At 43.9% G+C, this 22,821-nt stretch overlaps 1 protein-coding gene across 2 annotated transcripts in view; it reads right to left on the minus strand.

Annotated features, from left to right (window-relative positions):
- The window catches only part of etv4 (ETS variant transcription factor 4), a 98,113-nt gene that overhangs the window by 49,606 nt on the left and 25,686 nt on the right, over window positions 1–22,821 (minus strand). The gene's annotated exons all lie outside the window — the stretch shown is intronic.

The raw sequence follows: 22,821 nt of genomic DNA on the forward strand, positions 1-22,821 counted from the left end.
TCTTCATTTTCCAGCCGTGATTAATTGATTAGTTGGTCATAAAAGATGAAGTGATTCAGAATTAGAATTGACAGAACATTTACATAATCAGTTGAATATTTTTGAAGATCTACACAAGCAGAAGAAATCAACAGCAAACTGGAAAATTATCCTTCCTGAAACTCATGGAATAGTACAGCACAGGAACAGGCCTTCTACATCCATGCTGAACAGATAAACTAAACTAATCTCAGAGACACAAGGAACTGCAGATGCTGCTTTACAAAAAAAAAGACACAAAGTGCTGGAGTAACTCAATCAGCCAGGCAGCATCTCTGGAGAACATGAAAGGTAGATATTTCGGGTCTGGACTCCACTTGTAAAGTGTACTATGCCGGTGGCTCGAGAGGACACAAAGATCTTCAGCAAAGCCCCAGCAACATCCTCTCTCACCTCAGTTCTGTATCACTCATCTTATTTGGCAGAAGTCTCGCTTTGGGTGAGAAGACTGTGGTTTCCTTCTGCAGTTCAGGAATATAAGTTCATAATCGTAAACTGATACTTCAGCACGGAAGTAATAGTGCTCTCTGTGAGAGGAGCTAATGGGCAGATGAGCCGTATGTTCAGATTCAAATGACTCTGGTAAACGCTAAAGATGCCACGACACTCTTTAATGAAGTACAAGGAGTTCTGCTCTCCACAATAAGACACCAGTCATTTGAACTGATACAGGAAGAAAGTTTATTATTTAAGAGAACCATTGGTATCTAAAGGAATAAAAGTTTATTGCTAATTTCATAGTTGGTCATAAAAAAGAAAAGGCACTGCATTAATCACAATAGAACACATTATAGACTTTCTATTCTTCCGTTTCCTCCACATCTCAAGCTCTAGTCAACTAGAAGGGTCTCGACCCGAAACGTCACCCATTCCTTCTCACCAGAGATGCTGCCTGGCCCATTGATTTATTCCAGCATTTTGTGTCTATCAATCTTCTGGCCAACTACTACAGGCAGGACTTCAGATTGAAGCTCTCAGTTGCTGTCCTGGTCAACACTCCACCCTTAAACGCGAGATGTAGAGAAAATGAGTGAGTCTTTACTGACTGCCCACCTCTGGAATCCAATGAGCTAACAGCTGCTGCATATGCTGACGTAACAGTAACTATTTCGAAGCAAATTACTGCCTGTGAGAAATATTATGTTAAATAAACAAATGTTGCACTTTTATCAAAAGGGTTTAAGTTTGTTATTGGTCAGCCACATTAAATGTTCATTACCTTCTGCATGGTGTACACTGCTTCTAAAATGGTTCTGTTGATGTTAGAAATGTTGCTTCTGCATTGCACGTTTGGGTGGATTTCTATCCCACTGTTTGCAAGTTTTATTGGAAGAGGAAGAGATTGTGACAATAATACCTCAATTCAGCTCCCCTGACCTGGAACACCCGTTCATAACATGTAATCCTTTTATCAATCAAGCACTTCACCTCTACCATTGTGTCGATGGTCTACATACCGCCCAAGCCAACACCAAGGTGGCACTGAATGAGTTAAAGACTCAGTTGTCAACTCTCTTAAGACAGCAAACCTTAATGCCCTGTTCATCATCGCTCAATACCTGACTTCAATCAAGTAAACTTCAGGAATATACTCCCCAAACCACACTAACAGGTCCTAACACCTACAATTGGTCCTAACACCTGCAATTGGCTTCTGGACTTCCTGAGTGGAAGATCTCAATTGGTTAGAATTGGTCATAATATTTCCTCCATCCAGACCCACAATACAGGTGGCACTCAGGGCTGTGAGTTCAGTCCCTTGTTCTACTCCTTAAGGGCCTGTCATTTGCGCGTAATTTACGCGACATCATTTACGCGTCACGATGCATGTTGCCTGATGACATAGGCAGTGACACGTAGCCGCACGCGGAGTCGCAGGATTTTGTGATTTACCAAATCTTTGCCCGCCATCTGCGTGACGCGCAAATGACGGCCAAGTGGAACACACACATGACTGTGTGGCCAGGTAAAATGCCAACTTGATGGCACGTTCAGGTTTGTAGGCTAATTGGCTTGGTAAATGTAAAACTTGTCCCTAGTGTGTGTAGGATAGTGTTAATATGCGGGGATTGCTGGTCGGCACGGACCCGTTGGGCCGAAGATACCTGTTTCTGTGCTGTATTTCTAAACTGAACTAAACTAAACGATCATTGAGGATGCCTGTCCCCTTGCCATTCGCTTTTCTCTCTTTACATTCTGGGAGAAGATACAGGAGCTTGAAAGCCCAGATCTTAGAACAGGCCTAGCTCGTCTATCAGACTCCTGACACAGACACAAGAAGCTGGAGTAACTCAGCGGGACAGGCAGCATCTCTGGAGAGAGGGAATGGGTCTGAGACCCTTCTTCAGTCCGTCTCAACCTGAAACGTCACCTATTCCTTCTCGCCAGAGATGCTCCCTGTCCCGCTGAGTTGCTCCAGCTTTTTGGGTCGATCTTCGGTTTAAACCAGCATCTATAGTTCCTTCCTACGCAGACTCCTGAAACAATTAGCTCCTTCAGATCCCCTTCCCTGAGGTCCTGCCACATACTCTTACTCTTAACTCTACCCCAATCCATTATTGCACTTTCAATTTTCTGCACTATAATCTCGTACCTTTCTGCTGTTACTCATCATCTAATTTATTGTTGTTTTTTTTTTATCATTGTTGCTATCCATTATCTTTATGCGAATAAGTAATTTCATTCACCTTGGTGTAGATAACAATAAACTAATTTGAATCCGATTTGGCACAGGAGCAGAATGCTGGTATACATGGATCTCTGCCACACTAAAGGGCAGTCCAGCCATTAGTTATTGAAAAGGTGCAGACAAGAGAACGCAGATACTGGAATCTGGAACAACAGAAAAACAGGACTTCTTTCCCCGCCCCTGCTACCCATCTCCCAGCTGCCTCTATCCCACCCTCCAATACACTGCAATGCACTAGCAATCTTTCCTCATTCCTCATAGTCCTTATGCAAGGTCTCAACCTGAAACGTTTAAGAAGGAACTGCAGATGCTGGAAAATCGAAGGTAGGCAAAAATGCTGGAGAAACTCAGCGGGTGAGGCAGCATCTATGGAGCGAAGGAAATAGGCAACGTTTCGGGGTTTCCTAGGGGTTTCGGCTCGAAACGTTGCCTATTTCCTTCGCTCCATAGATGCTGCCTCCCCCGCTGAGTTTCTCCAGCATTTTTGTCTACTCTCAACCTGAAACATCGGCTTTCACCTGTTTGCCTCCACAGATACTGTTCGACCCACTATCTTCCAGTGTTCTGTATTTTATATCATTTAATGATGTGCCTCAAAAAGATGGCTAATATCAAAGAGTCACACCAGCCTGGCTATGCTCTCCTCTCGCTAAGACCATCGGGAATTAAGGACAAGAGCCTGGATACCATAACCTCCAGCTTTACAGTTCCTTCCCACCAACCATCAGGCTCTTGAACACTGAACACCCAACAAACAGCTTACAATGGCCTGTTTCCTTTATCATCGTTACTTTTTTGCATATCTGTCATTCGCTGTTCTTTATCTCTCTACATCATCGTCTATATCTCCCATTTCCCTTTTCCCTAACTAGTCTGAAGAAGGGTCTCGACCCAAAACGTTACCCATTCCTTCCCTCCAGAGATGCCGCCTGACCCGCTGAGTATCTCCAGCATTTTGTGTTTATCTTCGGTTTAAACCAGCATCTGCAGTTCCTTCCGACACAACCTCAGCAACTACGATCAACTATGGATTTTGGTTCCACAAAAAGGCTGGTGAAACTCAGCGGGTGCAGCAGCATCTATGGAGCGAAGGAAATAGGCAACGTTTCGGGCCGAAACCCTTCTTCAGACTGATCGGGGGTGGGGGTGGGTGGGGACAAGAAAGGGAAAAGGAGGAGGAGCCCGAAGGCTGGGGGATGGGAGGAGACAGCAGGGGGGCTGAGGAAGGGGAGGAGACAGCAAGGACTAACAAAATTGGGAGAATTCGATGTTCATGCCCCCGGGATGCAGACTCCCCAAACGGAATATGAGGTGCTGTTCCTCCAATTTCCGGTGCTGCTCGCTGTGGCCATGGAGGGAGACCCAGGACAGAGAGGTCGGAGACGGAGTGGGAGGGGGAGTTGAAGTGCTGAGCCACCGGGAGGTCAGCTTGGTTATTGCGGACCGAGCGGAGGTGTTCGGCGAAACGATCGCCCAACCTCCGCTTGGTCTCACCGATATAGATCTGCTGACATCTAGAGCAGCGGACGCAATAGATGAGGTTGGAAGAGATGCAGGTAAACCTCTGTCGCACCTGGAACAGCTGCTTGGGTCCTTGAACGGAGTCGAGGGGGGAGGTAAAGGGACAAGTGTTGCATCTCTTGCGGTTGCAAGGGAAAGTGCCCGGGGGAGGGGGTGGACCGATTGACAAGGGAGTTATGGAGGGGAGCGGTCTTTGCGGAAGGCAGATATGGGGGGAGATGGGAAGATGTGGCGAGTGGTGGGGTCACGTTGGATTTTGGTTTGGTTGACTACAGACTTTGTTTTGTTTTTACTATTTTGCTCTGGTTACTCAGCATTTCTGATTATTAATTTACTGTGTTATTGATTATTGCGCATTTATATGTATGCTTTGTGTTAATGGGTCTGCTAAGCTGTAGCAAGATGGAATTTCATTGTTCCATTGCCAGTACATCCATCGACTGTCTTCACACCCTAAGAAGCTTATGAGCAACTATGAGAAGGAAATAAATGTAAAGAAAATGTAATGAAAAACAGATGAAAATATAGTGTTACTGTCTTGTAGCTGTTGGCTGCCATTTTAATCCATTGTAATAACAATTGCTGTCCCAATGGTTTCATAGGGATACGGTAAGGTCCTCCAGCGAGTATTTTATTCAACTGGTGATCCAGAAACCTGATTGTGACAGCAAATGGGGAATTTAGATTCAACTTATTAAATACATCCTGAATTAAAAGGTTGGCATCATTAAACGTGAACAGAAACCTCTAGGTTGCTGTTGAAAACCTATCTGGTTCTGAAGAGGAAATGTAACATCCTTACTTACGCAGGCCAACAACAACACTCGATCCACTGTGAAGCTCTTCACTTCTAATTATCCTCTGTAATGGCCGAGCAAGCGTTTAAGAATGTGCCATGTATGCAAGGTTTGCCAGCAGCAACCACACTCCAATGAATGAACAAAGTGTGATATTGAGGCATTTAAGCCTGGATGCGTCTCGGATTCGATACCAGTTTGTGTTGCACAAGACAAAGGCAACACAGTGGCACAGCTGATAGAGCTGCTTCCTCATAGCGCCAGGGTCCCGGGTTTGATCCTAACAGTGCTGTCTGTGTGGCGTTTGCACGTTTTCCCTGTGAGTTTCCTCCAGGTGCTCTGGTTTTCTCCCAAATCCCAAAGACGTGGCCTCCGTAAAAATCCCCCTAGTGTGTAGGGAGTGACTGCGGAAGTGGGCCAACATAGAACAAATGTGAGTGGGTGATCGATGGTCTGCATGGTCTCAATGGGCCAAGGGCCTGTTTCCGTGCTGTATCTCTAAACTAAACAAGTGCATTAATAACCTGGGTGATGGGATACGATATTCATGGACCAGGAATTGGGAGAGATGGATGTTGAGGGCTGGATGTGGGGTCTCCCACTGACTTCTTTCATCTCTGCTAATGGAGGCGTAGCGATGTGATGCCCTACTTGATTCAAAGCCATGAACCAGTAACGAATTGTCACTTAGATAAATATCAGAATGAGACTACTTTCAGGAACTAAAGAAAGAGCACATGATGAAGACAGAGAGAAAGGGTAAATAATCAGTTTTCTCACTCCTTGTGCCCCAGTATAATTTTAATACTGGTGTCAACTATCAATTATAAATTGCCTTTAATTTTGCTTTATCAATGTCAAGTAGACAGTTAGCTTTCACTAATATTACTCTGCAAAACTGCGAACTTCTGGTATTTTTACATCAACAGTTAAAAAGGCCAAAATTGTTACAATGTACGTAAATTTCTACTTTTTTAAATTCCTCTATTCAGACAATAAAAACCAAAATGATGATGTCAGGCCTTATGAAATATAACGGAGTTTTTGAATGATAACGGAGTCATTAGTAATGTTGCACAACCTCTCTGGCCCTGAAAAACGAGCAGAACCTCATTCTCTCCCAGAAGGAGATTTAAATTGGGGGCATGATTAATGGGTCTGTCCCACTTGGGCGACATTTTAGGCAACTGCAGGAGACTAAGCAGTCGCCACATGGTCGCCACCTGTTCGCGGGGTGGTTGCCGAGGAGTCGCCCTCATGGTCGTGAGGAGTTCCCGCATTCTGGAAACTAGTCGCGGCCTCATTATGGTCGCCGTGAATTTTTCAACATGTTGAAAAATTAGCGGCGACTAGAATGAAGCCGTCATGGAGAGTAGCGGGAATTCTCTGTAGGTGAGTCACCAGGAGGTCCTAGTGGATTGCCATGAGGTCGAAGGTTCTTGTAGGTTGTAGCCGGTGCTGACCGGTGAATATCATTGGCTCATTGGGGGAAAAAAAAAGGTAAGCAGTAGTTTTCAGAACCAAGAATAACCGACCGGTAATGTTAAATGTCCGCCGAGCTTCAGAGCCGTGTATCTCTGGCTTCTTAAAAGTTGTCTCCACTCCTTCTCCCCCTTTCATCCCCCTCTCTTTTAAAGGACTTACCGTACACTGTGCTTTAGCCATCTATTTACAGCGCCAACCTTCCCGTTCATTGCGGTGTGTGTCAGTTTCACCTTGGCTTTGCACCATGTGAATTTTTTAGACAGCGCTCCCCCTGCTTGCCCTGTCACCTGAAGGAAGCGATGTGTTTATATGTGTGTTTGTGTGTTCCACTCTGACAGTCGCCGTTCCAGTTGCAACTTGAGTCTCCGGCAGTCCGCTGAAAAATCGCCTAAGTGGGACAGGCCCATAAGTCAGTAAATATTTCAAATAACATTATGTTGATATTATGATTCACGTTAATGAATCAATTAGCTTAAGGGTTTGGCCTAGATGTTAACTCAATTTCTATACCTGCACTTTATTGTCCCTTGTTTTTAACTGCCTACTTGGCGGCCTGTCAGACGATTTTAATATGACCAATTGATTTACAGATTCACTGTAGAAAGTTGCGGATTAAACCAAATGTAGCAAAAAGAGAAATGAAGTGTCACAGCGGTAGATTTGCTGCCGTTCAGCATCAGAGACCCAGGTTCAATCCTGACTATGGGTGCTGGCTGGACTGAGGTTGTACGTTCTCCCTGTGACTGCGTGGGTTTTCTCCGGCTGCTCCGGTTTCCTAAGACGTACAGGTTTGTAGGTTAATTAGCTTCTGTAAATTGTCTCGAGTGGTGAAGGATAGAAACGGATGGAAACGCTCCTCCTTTTACTCCCAACATCAAACCATGAAAATCATGAGTCTGAAGAAGGGTCTCGACCCAAAACGTCACCCATTCCTTCTTTCTAGAAACGCTGCCTGCCCCGCTGAGTTACTCCAGCTTTTGGTGTCTATCTTCGGGTTTAAACCAGCATCTGCAGTTCCTTCCTACACAACTCGCTTGGCCATCGAGCAAAGGACTGTAATGTTCACAACCACACTAATCAATGGGCTGCCTCACCAACTTCAAGTCTGTTTAATATTTCTGCACCTGATTGATTTTCCTTTCCCAGTTAGACTGTTCAATACAGAGGAACTCCTGTAAGCAGCATTGCCTAAACTACCCCATGACTAATCCTTTGAGAGTTAATAAATGTGGAGATAACTATTTCAGTTTAGTGCAGAAACGGTATTGACTGGTTAGATTTATCATTTGGCTTACTGTTACAAACTAAAGGGCTTAAAACCAAATGACAAACAGGTGGGCTTGCTTCCTCCTGAGGCTGGGCAGATGGGGTTGGACAATAAGCCAGTGAAGAGTACGCTCACTATTCCTACTACTGTAACCTTCAGACTATAAGGAAAGCCCTGGAGAGGTTTTACAACCACTACTACTTAAGCCAAATGACTGCAGTTGGACCCGTCTCACCCTCTGGTCTTTGATTACTGTCCACCGCGATGTCAGCTCTACCAGTTGTGCAGGAGCAGGTTAGCCACTGGAAATTCGAGCAATTTCCCGTCTTTCCTCCAACACCCTTGTCATGCTGCACTGCGGGCACTCGCTCGCTTTCCCCACAAGAACCCCTCATGCAATAAGATCTCCGATTGCAGACTGGATTTAAACCCCTTTGCTCATGTATTCTACGTGGATACTGCTTTCATTTAGGGCGCAGCGGTACAGTCGCTGCCTTCCGGCGATGAGACCCGTGTTAGATCCTAACTACGCGTGCTGACAGGATGGAATTTATATGTTCTCCCTGTGACCATGTGGGTTTTCTCCGGGTGCTCCGGTTTCCTCCCACACTCCAAAGACGTACAGTTTAGTGTCCCTGGTGTGTAGGATAGTGCTAGGGTATGCGGTGATCACCGGTCGGCGTGGACTCAGTCAGCCGAAGGACCTGTTTCCATGCTGTATCTCTAAAATCTAAAGTTAATATTGTTCCTTCCACCCCTGCAAACATTAATGGTAGACACAAAATGCTGGAGAAACTCAGCGCGTGAGGCAGCATCTATGGAGAGAAGGAATTGGCGACGTTTCGGGTCGAGACCCTTCTTAAAACATTAATCTGGTTTCAGATATAGATCGGATACAGATCGTGTGCAGGTGGAGGAGATTACTTTTACTTGACATCCTCTTCGGCACGGATATTGTGGGCCGAAGGGCCTGTTTCTGTGCTGTACGCTTCGATGTCCAATATACAGGGCACACACAAAGCTTAGGATGTGTGGGGATGTAGGATGTATAAATTAAAATAAACTTCCTCAGTCTTTATTTAGGAATTAAAGGACACAATTTATGGTAACAAGATGGATCCAGAGCACCAAAATATTAACTATAAGGAGGGAGCCTAATTTTAAATTAGAACAGAAGACAGAATATTATCTGCAGATGTTGTCTACAGTGTATTTATTATTAGAACCTACACATTGTAAGAGAGAATCTCACTGACTGGAACTACTATTATTTTCTCCATCAAAACACAATTTGCTGGAGGAACCCAACAGGCCAGGCAGCTTCTATCCTTCAGGGTCTGAAGAAGGGTTCTATTTCCCCCTCAGACGCTGGCCGACCTGCTGAGTTTCTCCAGCACGTGTTTTGCTCCAGATTACACCATCTGCAGTTTCTTGTGCCGTCATTATTTTCACCATTCTGTGGTGTTGCTGTCAGTTTTGTTTCAATGTGGTGAACTCTTGCTGAAATATATTTGCATAATCAATGAGAATGATTTGGGGGCACTGGTTTTGCATGTGTGTGCGTGTGTGTGTGTGTGCGTGTGCAAGAAAGAACTGCAGATGCTGGAGTAACTCAGCGGGCCAGGCAGCATCTCTGGAGCGAAGGAATGGGTGATGTTTCGGGTCGAGACCCATCTTCAGACTGTGCGAGTGTGTATATACATACACACACACACACACACGCATATATATATATATATATATAACTTTTTTTTGTTTATTCTATTGTTTCTAAAGTACTATGTTTACATATTCTGTTGTCATAATCATAATCATATTTTATTAGCCAAGTATGTTTTGCAACATATGAGGAATTTGATTTGCCATACAGTCATACCAATAAAAAGCAACAGAACACACAAAATACATTTTAACATGACATCCACCACAGTGACTCCTCCGCATTCCTCACTGTGCAAGTAATTGCTGCTGCAACTAAGTATTTCATTGTTCTGTTTGGGACACATGACAATAAAACACTCTTGCCTTGTGTATTCACTGATGGCTTTGTGAGTAACTGCAGAATGTGCTCTGCACAGCCATACAGAGGAGGTAATGCAACGTCCCACCATTTCAGATCATCCCCTCTGTCGCCCTCAGCTTCCCCACTCAACAGCAACAAAATTGGGCTTGGCTGTCTTCCAAAAAACAAAGTTCCAGCTTTATATGGGCTTCCGTACAGAGCGCAAGACTTACACATCCTGCTGTTGATTAAAACAACACTGGCTTCAGCTAACTGCATGTGAGCAGGGACACACCTCCCCGACTACAGTGCCATCAGTGTAATAGCTCCCCAGCACAATCTCAACTCACACATCAAGTAATGGCACCTGTGCAAATACATCTGCCCATTCACAATGATTCAGCACCTTTACGAGCTGATGGAAAACATTTGGGAGGAGAAAGAAAAAAAAAGAACATCTTCCTTGCATCTGGAAGAGAGTTATGCTCTTCATTAAATCCTGTACATGGTTTTAATCAGAAACAGTAACATTTACAAAAGGCTCTGGATATGTCTGTCGCCAAGATATTCAGAGCATTTGAAGAAAATCTCGACCAGGATAAACTATTCTTCCAAGATTAGTTAAGAATTTACAGAAGGTGAATTTAATGATATTCTTGATTCTCTGGCTCTGTACTTGCCAAAAAGCTCGAGAAACAATAAGATCGATTACAGACGGGATTTAAACCCCCTTGCTATATAGATAGCGATTTCATTATACTGATTGTTAAATTATACCTTTGCCTATATGTACGTAGGTTCAGAAATGCTACTGTAATAAGTGGTTAGCCGGCTGAAATTATATGACTCATAATAAAGTGTCTGAAAATATTTGCCCTCGTTTAGCAGCTGTGTGGTGTTAGGAGAATGGATGGAAACTGTAAACTGACTGACTGTTTGATCAGTTCTCTCATTCTACGCGGTTCCAAGCTTTCGTTGCGGATACCAATTTTCCCATCTTGCCATTTACTGATGCAATCCTACTTTTCAACACATTGCAACGTCAACAATCCCGCCCGTCATGAAGCCTGCCAGCCCTCTCAACTCCAGCCATCGGTCTTATTCTCAAACTAATGCAGTGCAATGGAGACACGAGAAATTGCTGATGCTGAAATATTGAACAAAGCACAAAATGCTGGAGGAACAGGTCAGGCAGCATCTGCAGAGGGACTGGACGGACAACATGTCTGCTCGGGGATAGTCATCGACAGTATAAACGTTGAAGTCTCCAACTTCAAATAATAATAACCCCCCCCATTCCCTCTCTTTTTCCCCCGACACCCACCCCCCTTACTCAGCGCATACATATTTCTCCCGTCTCCCACTCCGTCACTTTGCGTTTATTCCATCATCTGTATGCTCATCTCCCATCCCAAAGTCTCTTATTTACATTTTATCGCCCCCCTCTTTTCCCTCCCTTCTATCCCCCCCCCCCCCCCCCCCCGGCTTTGCATTTCACTCCTCCTCTTCTCTCCTCACCCGACACCTTTTCACCGTTAGTCCCTTTGTGACTTATCTCATCATTCTACAAAAGACGCCCCTCACCTGTATCCACCTATCACTTGGCAGACTTTGCTCCTGCCCCTCACAACCCATCTTTTTCCGGCTTTCTCCGCCCTACTCCATCACTCTGAAGAAGGATCACGACCCAGAACGTCAGCTGTCCATTCCCTCCCCAGTAGCTCCAGCATTTTGTGTTTTGCTCAAAAAAAGATATCGCAAATGGGAAACCAGTTCATCTCTCAACAGAATAACCCAACAGACTTGTTCCTCAGTCATTATTCCCCTCCTGGCCTAATCTCTCACATTTGCCATCCATCATCCATTTGGTTATTTTTTGTCACTGATCTACATTAAGGGGACCGTACACTGGCCAGCTGACCCACCACCACTTGTTCAGAAGCCAGAGCACCCAACGCAAACCTCCATATCACAGGACTAACATGCAAACGCCACAGACTGCACCCGAGGTTAGGCTCAAACCCATTACCCTGGAACTGTGAGACAGCAGCAATAACACTACCTCATGAGGGGGGATCTTATAGAAACGTACAAAATTCTTAAGGGGTTGGACAGGCTAGATGCAGGAAGATTATTCCCGATGTTGGGGAAGTCCAGAACTAGGGGTCACAGTTTAAGGATAAGAGGGAAGTCTTTTAGGACCGAGATGCGAAAATCATTTTTTACACAGAGAGTAGTGAATCTGTGGAATTCTCTGCCACAGAAGGTGGTTGAGGCCAGTTCATTGGCTATATTTAAGAGGGAGTTAGATGTGGCCCTTATGGCTAAAGGGATCAGGGGGTATGGAGAGAAGGCAGGGATGGGATAATGAGTTGCGTGATCAGCCATGATCATATCGAATGGTGGTGCAGGCTCGAAGGGCTGAATGGCCTACTCCTGCACCTATTTTCAATGTTTCTATGCTCTCCCGGTAAACTGGCATTGGTTTCTTATTGTCACGTGTACCAAGGTATAGTGATCCTAACATAATGCACGCTACTGCCTTATATTCTTTCCCGTCATCATTCTAATTTCATGTAATCCCCAATTATCCCTCATTATCTCCCTCATCACTGAACTAATTGCATTCTTCAATGACTGAGGCTATGCCTTCCACCGTGACTTTCCTGGAAACTTTAAAACTTAGTACATTCAGTCGCTAGCTTTGACACCCTTACTTCCATATCTTATTAGTAGTTTGTTTGTTATTCCCTCTACCCTACTCCTTAATTTTGTTATTGTACAAATAATTCAGATTTTGGTCTCACACCGTAATCCCATTTCTAATTTTAAAATATATTTTATATCCTATTTCTCTTCTGTGAGTCTATTTCATAGCAAATAAAGCCACTAAAATGGTACTCATGTCATTCCCTTTATCACGGATCCATACACTGTGGAGGGCTCGATTGTAATCACATATTGTCTTTCCGCTGACTGATCAGCACACAACAAAAGCTTTTCACTGTACCTCGGTACGTGTGACAATAAACTAAACCAAAACATCATTATATGAGCAACTGAGAACTAATAACGGAGAATTTCATTTACTGAAATCATTTATTGAAAATGGAGAATGGCTGTGATTTAACGGGTAATCTGAGATGAGTTAGCCCTGCTTCTGTACAACGATTTATTTCAATATTGACATAAGCTAGATATACAAAATGATAAAATGATTCTGTGGTTTTCCAACTGGTCTCTTAGAAACCTGGAGTGTTTGAGCAGTGTTTCCTGCAGTAGTCATTTTCCACTTTCATCTTACATTCAAAATAAGTGCCAATAATGTTGGCTGTAACTGATAATTAACTCATTAAGAAAAATACTGATTTATAATTGCACTAATTAGGCAGTTAGCTATCAGTCATTTCTCAAAAGGACAATTTAAATTGATGCACTTAAAATTCTGCTGGTTAATATTTAATGTGGTGTTAGATTCTTCATTTTAGAGGAGCAATCAATGGCCCGGCTTAGAAAGGACCCAGTCATCTTGTATCTAAAAACATATGGGCTGCAGAAATGCCTAATTTAATGAAAAAGTAGACAGGCTAAAAAAAAAGCAAAAATCAACCAGAAATAAATCAATTCGAAGGAGGCAGATTCTTATACGCGAGATGAGAGGATGTTATTAATAGTTTGACAATTTTATTGGCATTAAAAGGGGAAAATACGCAAAAGTTGGCTGAGGGAAATAAATACTAAAATCATTGCAAATGTGCAGGAGCTTTGTTAGTGTTTAAAGACACTGACGCCAAAATGCCAAGTCAACAGCAAATTATTATTGTAAATGGAACAACTTACTTTGAAGTCCGTCAAAAGGAACTGCAGATGCAGATACAAAAGATAGACACAAAGTGCTGGAGTAATTCAACAGGCCAGCCAGTATCTCTGGAGAAAAGGGATGGGTGACATTTCGGGACGGAACCCTTCTTCAGACTCAGAAACCCGAGTCCATGCTCTCCGGAAAAGTTACTCCAGCACTTTGTGTCTATCTTACTGTGAAATTCCTTGGCATGCATGCTCAGAACTCCAATGAATACCTCACTATTGCATCAAGCTGCCTCCGATCCTTGCCTCTCGTTCAGCATGCTCACTCTGCCCAGCAGCCAGCTATCTCAGACTGCAGATGGCTGGGGACTGCAGTCGGAAGGCAGGCCAAGAGAGTTTCTCCCTGGTCACCAAGCCCAACTGTTTGGGCGTGAAGGGAATGGTAGCAGCCTTTCAATTGCCAAACTGCAGCCACTGTCTAATGTTTCTAGGACGTTGAAACCCAAGTACAAGGTTGTGAAAAGACATTAAGGTGGATTATTTTACTGCAAAATGTTCTGACTTTCCATGAATCCCATCTGAGCTAGTCCCATTTGTCTGCCTTTGGCCCATATTCCTCTTTTCTATTCATATCTCAAATATATCATCCAAAAGGCAAGATCTGCAAAGGTACAGCACTCCAGAACTGTTCTGAAATTTTAAACTAGATTATGTGCACAAGTCTCGTGGTTCTTGAATCCACAACCTGATGAATCACTGGCTTGAGTGTTACCACTTAACCAAGTCTGGCAAACATGAATTAGGAAGTTAGCTTCCCTCACTTATGTTTGACTCTAGGGCTTGAGCTATTGGGAGAGATTGGACAGGCTATGGGACTTTATTCCTTAGAGCACAGGAGGCTAATGGGCCTGTCCCACTTACGCAACTTTTTTGGTGACTGCCGGCACCCGTCATAGATCACTACAGGTCGCCGAAAATGTTCAACTTGTTGAAAATCCAGCGTCGACCAGAACAAGGTACGACTCTTTGGGCGAATACTCACAACCATAGAGGCTGCACCCCGCGACATGTCGCCAGGGTGTCTCCTGTATGGTCGTGAGTAGTCTCCTCAGTCGCCCAAAGAATCGTAGCGTCTTTCTGGTCGCTGCTGAATTTTCAACATGTTGAACATTTTTGCCAACCTGTAATGACCTATGACGGGTGCCGGAAGTCGCCGAAAAAGTTGCGTAAGTGGGACAGGCCCATTAGGGGTGATCTTGAGTCTTGCTGGAAACTGGAGCATAACACAAGTTGCAGGAGGAACTCAGTGGGCCAGGCAGCATCTGTGGAGGGAATGGATGTTTGATGTTTGCAGTGGGGGTCCTTCTTCAGATCAAGTATGAGGAAAGGTTCCAATCTGAAATGTCGTCTGTCTATTCCCTCCACAGATGTTGCCTGACCCGGTACGTTCCTCCAGCACCTTGTGTTTTGCTCTTGAATCTCAGAATGATTGGTTGGGGAAGGTATGAGAGGTTTGTCAGGGACTGTGGTTACCTCTGCATCACCAGGATGGAGGGCAGGAAAGATGAGACTAACCAAAAGCAGTTAAAATGGTGGATCTCAAGTGATCAGAACGTGCCTAGGAAGGAACTAAAGGTGCTAGTTTACATCGGTGATAGACACAACATGTTGGAGTAACAGCGGGACAGGCAGCATCTTTGGAGAGAAGGAATGGCTGATGTTTCAGATCGAGCCCCTTCTTCAGACTGAGAGTCAGGGGAGAGAGAAACTAGAGATATGGAAGGGTACAAAGTGAATTTAAGGTGTGAAAAGGACAGATCAAAGCTGACGATGTTCAAGGAAATGTAGAATGGTTCATTACTGGCTGAAGGGGAAGGTGACAACGAGCCATACAAAAAGTAAATCAAATCAGGAGGACAGTGAAATTAGTCGGAGAAGTGGGGGGGGGGGGGGGGGGGGGGGGGGGGGGACGGGACGTACTTAGTTAGTTACTTAAACAACACTTCAGCAGTCTGCCACCGCACTGCCTTATTTACCAATGGCTGGTTAAAGAGAGTATGAATTTGTGGTCTTAAAATAAAATGGGTTCCTCAGATGAGGCCATGGATGAGATTTTTCTAGTTTCATTTGCTTGGTTTTTAAAAATGGAAAATATGCTCAGATTTATTGCAGCAACTAATTTGCCAGTTTTCCTGTTGCTGACAAAGAGATTATTGGTGGACGGAATAAAAAGCAGCTCAGGAGGAGTGTCTTAAACGAAGAATTATTTTCCAAGCTGACGGTCGGTCTCTTTCATTTAACAATGTAAACTGGCAAAATGACAGAGACAGCGGATAGAGTGGAGGGTCCACGATCAATGTCGTGTGCAGCCCTGGCAAGTGGGGAGATGATTGGCCACAAACTGCTTAAACAAGGATGTGAATACGAGATCAGTAATGTTCCTCAAATAGCTGGTAGACGCTTAGAGCTGCACAACACAGAAACCGCCATGCCAGCCAAGTTGGAAAACCAGGCTAATCCCATATGCCTGCATTATGCCCATAGCCCTCAAAACCCTCCCCATCAATATATGACCAAACGTCAGAATGGTATTCACTTCAATAGCTTCCTCTGGCAGCTCATTCCAGATACGGACTATCCTCTGAGTGAAAAGGTTGCCAGAGATCCCTCTAAGTTCATTCTAGATATGGACTTTATCTGTGAAAAGTTGACTGTGAGGTCCTTCTTCAATCTCTACCCTCTCAGTTTAAGCCTATGCCCCCTAATTTTAGAATCACCTACTCTGGGAAAAGGGCAACAGTAGCTAGGGCTGTGATCTTCTGTAAAATTATACTCTGATCAGTAAAGGAGTGCAAAAGATAAGAGATGTATGCGACTGATTCATGTATGCTTATTTGTTAGGAGTAATCCCGATCTGAACCAAGTATTTCTGTACAAACTGCTCAAATAAATCATCCCATTGCTAGAGGAATGAGGATCAGCAGAAACAATGCACAATCAGATTAGAGTCACAAGCCGTTGAGCTGCACAGTATGAAAGCAGGCCCTTCAGCCCATCTCATTCATGCCATCCAAGTTGGCAAACTGGGGTCGTCTAATTTGCCTATGTTTGGCCCATAACCCTCTAAATCCTTATTATTCAATGGACTGGTACAAATGCCTTTTCAAAGACATAATTATATTGGCTTCAAGAGTTTCCACTGGTAGCTCATTCCAGATACGGACTACGCTCCGAGTGAAAACGTTGCCCCTGCGATTTCTTTTAACTCTCTTCTCTCTCACCTTAAGCCAATACCCTCTAGCTTTAGCACACTCATCTCCCCGCGTGCAAACTATCCCCTTCATAGTGTGACAAAGCAACGCATCAACACAAGGTGAAACAAACACCAGGTTAGTCCACTTCTGTCTGAATCAATGGGCCTTACATCCGTACACCACACCCCTCCCTACACATTAGGATGTTGACACAAGGCTACAAGTGAGGCCCTAAATAAACTGGTGCCTTTCCTAATTTGTTTTCCTTCTGCAGTCTTTGGCACGGCAATGCATCTGGAACCCAGCACTGGAACTTTGAATGAATTAAGATGTTTCGAGTTAAAAATATAAAACTATGTTGACTATGTTGAGGGTTTAATGGAGCGTTAGAGTCGCTACTATATCGCCACTGCATTTAACCACCATTCAGATGCATGCCACAATCAAAAGCTCCATTCATAATCTGACTGGAAGATATGCTGAGACTGCAAGCAGATTTGAAAACTGAATCAAACTATTCTGTTGTCCTTCTGTTGGGAGGTCAAAAAAACAAATTTATATCTGGACTTCAATACTATTCTGTGTAGGAAGGAACTGCAGATGCTGGTTTAAACTGAAGATAGACACAAAATCCTGTAGTAACTCAGTGGGACAGCCTCTGGAGAGAAGGAAATGGGTGATGTTTCGGGTCAAGACTGTTCTTCAGTCAGAGCTCTCTGATTGTGGTAGGATGGTTCAGTTGCCTAATAACTATATATATATATTATATAACTACACACAGAGAATACAGATCTGACCAACAAAATAAGGAAACCCTTTCGTCCCCAGATTCAATCTAGTAATCCTCCTCTGTGTTCTACTAAGGGACCCACACCTTTCTTTAAATAAGAGAACATTGTCCATCCATCACAGGTGCTGTCTGCAACAGGTACAGGAACCATGGCCATCGGGTTCAAGAAATTTTTTTTCAAGCAGCCACCAGTTCTTGAACACTACACAACACTAACTCTACCTTCTTCAGTCTGAAAGAAATGTAACCCATCCTTTTTCTCCAGAGATGCTGCCTGACCCACTGAGATACTCCAGCACTTTGTGTCTATCTTCGGTATAAACCAGCATCTGCAGTTCCTTTCTGCACACTAACTCTACCTCTGCAACTATGATCCTCTATGGACTGTGCCATACGGACTTCGGTTTCTGCACTATCATAGTGACTTAGTATTACAGTTAATTTATTATATTATTGATTATATATTACCTGTGTGACTTGTGCCTACAGGCCTGTCCGGCTGCAGCAAGAAAGAATTTCATTGTTCTGTTGCTGGTACGTATGACAATTAAACAATCTTAACCCTTGAAAACTGCATAAAATACTTTTGGGTATTATCTAATTAAACCCCTACTTTGTTGTCTACTTCTGTACTGTAGTCTTCATTCCATTAATCTTCACAAATGCGACTCGTACCTGCTTGAGCCTGAGGAAAATCCCAAAATGTTGTCTGTCCCAAATGCTGCCAAACCCGCTGAGTTCCCCGATGTCAGGGACACCCCTGTTTCTACAAGCACTGGTTGTCATTTATGTCATAACCTTTAAACAATATCCTACTTTTTTTTAAAAAAACTGTTTCTTCCATAGTAGACAACCTCACATTTCCCCCATATTATGCACCATCTGCTACCTTTATACACACACACACGCACACACACACACACCTTTGCAGGCTTTCTATAGTAGTTTCACAACTTTATATTGCAAATGATTGTTTTTCATTACAATAATGCAACCCTACTCCTGCATTCAGAGAACATGGAAGGACATTTATCTTGATCAAGAAATGGCCAGTTTGAGTTCGCACATGCAGACTGAATAGTTATTGCTCTGGACATTATATCAGTAAAATCACCTTTTGAGTACAGATTTCAATAATTTCATGATAAATTGAGTTGCACTCAATGGAAAAAGATCACAAATAAACCAAAAAGACCAGGGCCTCAAATTTACTTCTACTTTATAAAGACCGGGCTTCACATTCAAACTATGGCAGAAAGGACAACTTCAGATCCAATTTAAAAGCCAATTCCTCGCTTGGTTAATCATCTAAAGTTCTTTGAGGCCGTGACTAAAAGAATAGATAAATGGGAACAGCAAGTGGTACGTTGGCCATTATTGCAAGACGTTGTTAGTGAAGGAGTAAAGAGGTCTCACGAACATTGCAAGTGAAACATCCCCTGGAGCTACATGTACAACTTTGATCTCCTTATCTAAATAAAGATAAACTTGCCGTCACGGGAGTTCCGAGTAAGAAGATTGGCTAATGGTTCCTGGGATTAGTTGTATGTGAAGGGATTATTTTGCAGAAGTTAGACGAATGAGAGACAGGTAATCTCAGACAGGTCTGAAGAATGGCCCTGGCCCGAAACATCATCTATCCATGTACTCCAGGGAAGCTGCCTGACCTGCTGACTTACTCCAGCACTTTGTGTCCTTTTTTAAATTGTATTCCAAACTTACACAACTCAACACCTGGAAGCATGGAAGATTGATTCCTTGGCTGGGGAGTCTGGATTCAGAGGTTGCAGTTTCAGAATAAAATGGTAAACTATTAAAATATGGATGAGAAGAAATGTCTTCACTCAGAGAATGGTGAGTCTTTGCAATTCTCTGCACAACAACTAGAATGAATGTATTTGAATCTTAGAAACCAGCCCTGACCACCATAAACAAATCCCTGCCTATGTGACTACTGGGGGTAATGGATGTAATGTCAAGTGTACTACTCCCTGTTGCTCAAAGTGAAAGCTCACACAGACATAATGACTCCTAGGGCAAGGTACTGCCCGCTGAACGGAGCCAGCAATAAACTTTCAGGAGAGAAGGGGACAAAAGGAAAATAAACCAGTTAGAACAATCAAGGTTTCTGTGACTGTTTGCACTTGACTGCCAAAGGTTGAAGGGGAGACATGTTAGAATTATAGAAACATAGAAATTAGGTGCAGGAGTAGGCCATTCGGCCCTTCGAGCCTGCACCGCCATTCAATATGATCATGGCTGATCATCCAACTCAGTATCCTGTACCTACCTTCTCACCTGATACCTTTAGCCACATCTAACTCCCTCTTAAATATAGCCAATGAATTGGCCTCAACTACCTTCTGTGGCATAGAAAGTTATGACACCACAGATAGGGTAAGCAGTCAGAACCTTTAACCCCCAGAGTGAAAATATCAAAGACGAGAGGAGTAGCTTTAGGGTGGCACAGCTGTAGAGTTGCTGCCCTACAGTGCCAAAGACCCATGTTCAATCCTGACTGCAAATGCTCTCTCCATGGAGTTTGTACGTTCTCCCTGTAACCGCGTAGGTTTTCAACGGGTGCTCTGATTTCCGCCCACACCCCAAAGACGTACAGGTTTATAGGTGAATTGGCTTTGGTAAAAATTGTACATTATCCTTACTATGTAGGATAGTGCTAGTGTACGGGACAATTGCTGGTCTGTGTGGACTCGATGGGCTATAGGATCGGTTTCTGTGCTGTATCTCTAAAAGTCTAAAAGATGAGATAGGCAAATGTTAAAGGAGATGTGTGGAGCAAGTTTTATTTATTATACAGCGGGTGATGGGCACCTGGGACACGTTACCAGGGGTGGTAGTGGAGGCAAGTGCAGTAGTGGCTTTTAAGAGGCGTTTAGATAGGCACATAGGAGGAGACTGGCTTAACTTAGCATTATGTTTGACACCGACATAGTGGGCCAAATGGCCAGTTTCTGTGCTGTCCCTTTTTATTGACTATAATACAGTGAATTGGTGGCAATAACACAACTTCAGCCTCGAATTGAAACAGCTCTTTATCTGAAGACTGCATGATTGCACAATGGTGCTTCAAAATCTACTCCTTGTGATATCCCCACTGTTTTTATGAATTTCTGCAGCTCAGTCATTTCAGGCTTGTCCCAATGGAGCAGGAGCTTATGCTCCATGGAATGAAGGCTCGGCTCTAACTCTCTGCTTTACTAGCTTTCTGACATCACACCACACGGTAGCACTCAGTGGAAAACATACACTTCGAGAAATACAGTGGCAATTATACTGTGCCTTCCACAGATTCTCACAGTCAATGAAGAGTGGTTACTGTTGCAGTGAAGGTACAGAGCAGGAAAACATCATGTGCTCACACTGGATTTGTAAGATAACTGGAGGACAAGGAGAGAAGACAGAGAGAGGGAGAGGGAGAGGGAGACACACACACAGAAAGAGTGTAGGAAAGAACTGCAGATGCTGGTTTAAATCGAAGATAGACACAAAATGCTGGAGTAACAGCATTTACTCCAGCATTTTGTGTCTATCTTCGATTCAGAGAAAGAGACAGAGGGGGGAGAGGGGGAGAGAGGAGAGAGAGAGAGACAAAGAGACCGTGATTCAGAGGGACAGAGAGAGGCAGAGAGAGAGAGAGAGAGAGAGAGGGAGAGAGAGAGAGAGAGAGCAAGACATACAATTATAGCAGACATTCAATCACTTAATGTTCTACAATTGAAAATCAATTTTCTTTTCCCTGAATGAAATGTGCAAGTGGCTTCTCCTGAATGACTTACATCACTCTGGGAAGTCAACGATAAATATCCTCGAGTGAATTGTATCGGCACGCTCTCACCCTCCCCAATCCCCGTCGAAGCACAGGACTTGCTTGTCCATCCCTTCCTCCCCCGACCAAAGGGCAGACCACGATGGTCCAGTCCCACTGCCCACCAAACCATTCAGCATCCATCTTCATCCCCATTCATCTACTGAACAAAGAGTCTGATCAGTCATCCCCACACCCTACCCCCATAACTACATGCCCCGACCACTTACCCACCACCAGCAAAAAAAAAGACAAACCCCTACCATTTCTCTCTTTATCCCTTCACCTAACCACTATGTTCAGTGCAGACATTTTAGCTAAAGGATCTCCTTCACTAATTTGAAAGTGTATGTTATTGCCACGTGTACCTAGGTACAGTGAAATGCTTTGTTTTTGCATATAAAGTACACAAAAGAATAGCCACAGAGGTGCAGACAAAGTTACAAAAAGTACTCTTTAAGTAACGTTGGTCCCATCTTCTCTCCCCCCCCCCCCCCCCCCACCACCCACGCCTGGTCCCCCTTAGTTATTTGATACGGATGTAAAATTATGTTAGCACACGATCCCATGGCAACCCTTTATTCATGCTGCGGCTTTAAGACTGGATGGAGAGTGGGGGTGAAGGAATAATCAATTTAAAAATGGGACTAGAAAATGAGTCTGTCATTATTGAAGCTCTCTTGGTTTGAGAGTGGGTCGGCTGCGAGGCGAAAATAAAATCCATGTGGCTGAGCTTTCTAGCTTGTGCAGGCACTGGTACGTTGTGCAACAACTCATTGCTCTGGCAAGTGCCACTCGTACATCTGTCAACTCTACATCACCAGTAAAACAAACTAATGGCCATATAAGGAAGCACTTCCTGCCGTAACGTCCTGTTGCAGCCAGCTCTTTACTGTTATAGATTACAACCAACCCATTCATAAAATGCAAGGGGCTGCCTGCTTTCACTTCACGGATCAGTGGTGGGGGAGGGGCGCCGTCTCACATGACAGGAAAGAATGCCCCCTGATGGGAGAAACCACCCGAGCAGACACAGGTTGGATTAGAGAGCGTTTTCGGGAGCAGTTGCACGGCAGAGAGTCTGTGGGCTTCAAATACGCAACATTGGTTGCAATCCAGTCTGTGGCAGTGTGTATAAAATCATGAGATGAATAGATCGGGTAGATGCACAGTCTCTTGCCCAGAGTAGGTGAATCGAAGACCAGAGGCCATAGGTTTAAAGTGAAGGGGAAAAGATTTAATGGGAATCTGAGGGGTAACTTTTTCACACAAACATAGAAACATAGAAAATAGGTGCAGGAGTAGGCCATTCGGCCCTTCGAGCCTGCACCGCCATTCAACATG

Source organism: Leucoraja erinacea, chromosome 27, assembly GCF_028641065.1.
Source record: "Leucoraja erinacea ecotype New England chromosome 27, Leri_hhj_1, whole genome shotgun sequence".
Classification (NCBI taxonomy): domain Eukaryota; kingdom Metazoa; phylum Chordata; class Chondrichthyes; order Rajiformes; family Rajidae; genus Leucoraja; species Leucoraja erinaceus.